Raw genomic sequence first — 5,857 nt, 5'->3', positions numbered from 1 at the left:
GCCATAGACACCCTGTATCAAACAAAGGACACGTGACTGCACCACAGAACGTGTCATGGAACAAGCCAAAGTGAAGGAACACAATGGACATGATACAGGTTTCACCTCAACATTTCAAGAGGCAAAAGAAATGAGACAAAAATCTTAGAATTAACAACAATTAGTAAACAAAACAGCACCATACACATATAGGATATGAACGTATTGTTTCAAACTAACCCATATAGTGACTTAAGCAACTGTGTCTTTGATATATATTTATAATAAGAACTGAGGGTATAATTCAGCAGTAGAGCACTTGCCTAACATACCTGAGGCCCTGAGTTCAATCCCCAGCACACACAAAAACATCCCTTATTTACATAAGCATAAACTAAGCAAGTAATTTTTCCTAAATATCAATAACTTTTAACTCTCAAAAATGCATTTGAGACAGGGAAAGGAATAGGGGCTGGGGAGAGGCTAGGTGAAGGAGAGGTACTGGGTTCTGAATTAGAGCAAGATATATTCCATTCTTTTATAACTATGTCAAAATGGATTCTACTGGCATGTATAACTAAAATAATAATAATAATAAAATTAAAAATACTTTTGATTAGATATTAAGTATTTAAAAACTTCTATAATTAAAAATCCTTTCCCTCTTTATTTTATTCATGTATTTATATATTTTATGTCTTTATATCTCATGTTATTTTATTCAAATATGTTAAATAAAGATTATTTCTGATCCTCAAAAGACCTTTTATTATATCTAGACAGACTTCTTTTAAAACAGCATTAAGGATTGTTTGAAATTCATAAAAATGAGGAGAGGCTAAATGAATACATAAATACTGAATAATTGATATTAAAGTCTTTCTATGATGCTTCTATGAAACTTTTTAAATGACCTACACCAAACACTACTCGGGCCCTTTAAGTATCCTTTATCACATCCTTAACACTAGTTGTCATCACAGGTTGCAGTTGGTCTGGTCTCCCAGACATAAAGCACTGATATAAAGCACTTCTCAAAACACTTGATAAATCCCCGTGTACCCTTCCTGGCAAAGTGATTCACGGAAGTTGTGAATTGACTGAGGAATCTAATTACCCAATAAGCTTTACCTGGAAGTTCTTCTATAAAATAACATGGGGAATATATTCAAAGAACAATTGCTCATGATTTTTTTTCTATCAACACAAAGGGTTTTCATTCAAAACATGCTATATTGAATTTAGTTTCTGACCTTGAATTTTTCTGGGTACTTTTGTAGGCAAAGAAAAGAAAATCATACTAAGATATTTTCAGACTATAACTGTAACAGTAAGTTATATTTAATTGCCTGGAGAAGTGATCCTAGAATCCTAGTGATCCTAGATCCAAGAATAAAACCTACATAGTTTCATGTGAGGACAAGTGCATGGAGTACTGCATAATGTGACATACATTAAAGGCGTCGGAGTGGCAAACCACTCCCCTGTGCTAGGTGTATGAGCAGCAAACCACTTACTCCAACAAGCACAGCCCTGGGTGTGATGCCGCATGTTGCAGTCCCTGTGCTTGCTCCACAGCCCAGGACAGTTGGCCAGAAATTGCATTGGTGGCTGCCTGTAATCTGCTTAGCTACTGCCTGACTATATATACATGGTAACTGTGCAATAAGATCAGACCTGCTTCTTGGTCTCCGGAGGTCTTGATTAGCAACTTTGCAGCCACATTCTCCTCTACCCTGTTCCATGGACCTCCTTGCTGGATGAGAGAGAGCCCACACAGCTGGCACCCAAGCAGGGATCTGAGGTAAGCCTATAAGACAGGGTGTGGCGGTGAGGAAGGGGAAATGGGGAACCTACCTAGTTCCACCAAAGACTCACAGCTGCAAGTGCTGTGCACTCTTTTGGATACTAGAGGTTTAACCCTCAATAAGAGAGAAGCCCAGAAGTTTTGGATACTAGAGGTTTAACCCTCAATAAGAGAGAAGCCCAGAAGTTTTGGGATATCAACATTAATCCTTGGATCAATGCTGCTGATGTTTCTGATCCTATGACATGGGACAAGATAATGGCAAAGACGCGGCAAGCTGAAGTGAGATAGGGGTATACTTTTCCGCTACATTGTTTTCGTATTGTGACAACCATTCAGCAAAGTTTAGGGGGCCCTGCAACAGATCCTTGCCATGTAATGATGGCCCTGAAGGAAAATGAGGCTGTGAAAGACAGAAAAGGGGAAAAAAGCAGGGGCAAAAATCTACTTCAGAGTAAGCAACCACCACAGGTGCAGGAGGGAGACAGACAGGAAATGGTACTGCTAGGCTTCATGGTGCAGAAAGAGGTGACCACAAATGATGCAGGTGCACCTTCTACTGATGACAAAAACGATATCCTTCCCTGAGTCAATGACAACTGCCTCCTTATGAGGCAGCACCAAAGCCAGCAAGGGACTATGAGAGCTTAGAAATGAACAGGCCACTGGACGGGCCCAAGCCATGGTTTTCCAGAAACCCATTCCAGGAGGTCAGAGATCCTTTTGAAGATCTATGTAGGATAAGAGATGAAAAGTGTTGTAAGGGAGTACAAACCTTCCCAGTCAACATGGCCCCAAAACCACAGCACGTTGCCACTTGGTATCCACATGCATTGGGTACCCTGAAGGAGTTAAAGAAGGCAGTAAAAGAGAATGGGCCATGGGGGCCATTTGCAGAGCAAATGCTTGAATCACTCAGTCTTGAACTTAATTGTCCTCAAGACTGGAAAGACCTCGTCAGAGCAGCTCTTGAGCTGGCAACATTTTTGAAGTGGAAGGCATTCTTCTATGATGAATGTGGACAGCAGAGGGATCATAATCATACCACAAATGTTAACCTCCCAGTTGAGTGCTTGCAGGGAGAAGAAATCTATCATAAAGACCCACCAAATTATTTCTATCAGGTGTGGCTTTGTGCTCCAAGAGCCTGGAGGAAGTTACCAACTGGGGGAGATTCAGTTTCTATATAGGGCTTCAGGCAGCAAGCCACTGAGGACTTGCCACAGTTTATTGACAGACTAAACAAGGTGGTAGAAGGGAAAACGTCCCATGAAAGAGCTAGGGCAGCCTTAGCCAAGGAGTTGATCTGGGACAGACTAAATAAGGAACATAGAGCATCAGTGGTGCCAGTACACAATGGCACACTGGATGACTGGGTTTTGGCCACACAGGATATAGGAACACAAGCAGTTCAAGCCTCTCTGCTGGCCTCAATCATGGCAGTTGCATAAAAGCCCAACTAAAGAGGTTTGCAAACAGCTAGTCAGAGACTGCAAGAACGTGCACCTTTTCTCCCCAATGGCCCTTTAAAACCTGCTGGAGTGAGTCCCTGAGAGTTAAAACCTAATGCTTTATGACAAAAGGATGTCACTCATTATACACCTTTTTGGAAATTTAAAAATATTCATATAATCATTGATGTCTATTTAGGCTGTGTAATGGCCACAGCCTCCACGGGAGAAACCACAAAAAGGGTCATCTACTTAAATGTTTTGGAATTACAAATGTTCCCTAGCTCTTTCATGGGAAACTGACATTGGGCCAGCCTATACTAGCAAGACAATTCAAGCGGTTTGCAATGATTGGCTTATACAGCACTTAACTGGGATTCCCTATAACCCTCAGGCTCAAGGCATCACAGAAAGAACACACAAGGAATTAAAGACCATGCTACAAAACAGAGGGGGGAAATTATACCAAGTCCCCTCATAATGCCTTGAACAAAACCTTATTTGCTTTAAATTTTCTTTCAATTTCAAAATTCCCTACAGACACAGCAACCCATAAGCATCGGGCCTCTCTCACGGGACCCTCCCATCTATCTATGGTCTCATGGACAAACACATGGGATGGTCCCTGGCCCCTCCTAACGATGGGTTGAAGGTTTGCATATGTTAACAGGAGCCTCACCCCATATGGATGCCTGCCAGAAAGTCAAGCCCTGGACCCCTAGAACTACCAACCAAGAAGATAAAGGAACTAACTCTAGAGGAGAAACCTCACAAACAAAGGACTCAACAATGCAAATGGACCTCATGTAGAGTAACCTGGGATGATATTAAAGGTCTTGTGGAACAAGCCACCAAATTGGCCACTTTGCCTGGTGCCTGGGCCTATGATGATAGTCCTAGTGTGTGCAATGTTCACTGCTAACAGTGAAGCCTCCCATGAGTTAAATTGAGCTTTGGTCACTAGGCCACTACCTTTAGCAGTAGCTAATTGGGAAGGAGCTTTACCCAAGCTCTTTCTATAATAATTCCAACCTTACTGAGTTATCCATCCAGGAGGTAACTGTACCCTGGAATACCAGCATTTCTATACCCACTCTGCCTATTTGTTTCTCCATAGTAGATAATATTACCTATAATCCAGGCAGTCTCCTCTGTTTTGCTCTTGCTAATGAAACTATTGTAGATAACTATAAAAAGTCATATGTTCGGCTATCTCTCACTGACCTTAGAGTTATAGTTAGTGCTACCTATAGCCCTAGACTCCCTCATGGAAAATGCAAGAAATCATTGCTGCCAACATGCCCAGCAATACTTTTTGGTAAGTCCCCCTCAGATGATGATAGCATCCCATGGAATCAATGTGTCACTGCCATACCTTATCTCCTTGATAAGAGAAATTTCTCTGGGGAAGAACAACATCTATGCACCTGGGTGGGTGCAGCTCCGTGGATTGTAACTGATGTGCCCAAAACCCATATGAGCTACTGCAGTACCTGCTACATGAGACAAGCCATTACCAACCATTATGCAGAAATCAGTATGGCATGATGGATATCACAGCAATATTGCTAGATGCTAGACCTATCAAATGGGCAGCAGCCATCTGGATAAATGGGTCTATATTGAGTCCAGAACCTGACCATGGATTTTCCTTTGTGCCAAATTATACCCATACCCACTATGTACAAGCTTATGTTACGCCACCCTTTACCATGCTAATAATCAATGATACTAATGGTATAAATATCACTCATACAGAGATCCCTTATAGAGTCAATACATCCTGTTCACTCACAAATTGTCTAACTCCTACTACGAAAGCTAAACGTATATTATCCTCAGAGTACCCCCAACAATCTGGCTTCCAGTGAGCCTGTCCAGAGAGTGGAGGAGTCCATGGGACATAGAGATGAAGAATCTTCTGAATGAGATCTCACACCAGACAAGGCGTGCAATTAGCCTCATCATCACTGGAATTATGGCCCTCGTAGCAGCCATCACTGCCACAGCCATTGCTGCTACTTTGCTCACTCAATTTCAAGTGTATCCAGACTGCTCAGACTATAAACAATGTGTCTACTGCCATGGCAGAAGCCTTTGCCATTCAAAATGACTTAAATAAACTGTCCAAAGCTGCTATTTTAGTCATTCAACAAGAACTAGACCTCCACCAGGAATGACTACATATTCTGTTATATTGTAAAGGCTCACTTGTGACTCTGAGTTCCATAGTATTTGTGTCACCCAATATGCTGTATCTGAAAATGTAACTTTACACTTCTCTAATTTTTCTCAGTATATTAAGGGTGTTTGGGATGCTAACTATGTTATGACTATGCATAACCTTACTAAGGCAATTGTCAAAATCAATAAGACTACGGTGTCCATTTTGAAAAATAAGACCTTTAAGACATTTACTATATGTTGGCTTAGGAACCAAATTTCTCAACAGACTCCTAAAGTACAAGAAGTAAAATACAATAAAAAAGTACAATAATCAATTAATGTGATTGTTTCACAGCAAAGGAGACAATCACGAACGTGAAGAGGAAACCTACAGAATGAGAAAAAATGTTTACCACCTGAAACTCAGAGAAAGCCACTTGGATCAGAGTGTGAA

The sequence above is a fragment of the Ictidomys tridecemlineatus genome, chromosome 4, assembly GCF_052094955.1.
Source record: "Ictidomys tridecemlineatus isolate mIctTri1 chromosome 4, mIctTri1.hap1, whole genome shotgun sequence".
Lineage (NCBI taxonomy): Eukaryota > Metazoa > Chordata > Mammalia > Rodentia > Sciuridae > Ictidomys > Ictidomys tridecemlineatus.
This window is presented reverse-complemented; position numbering follows the sequence as displayed.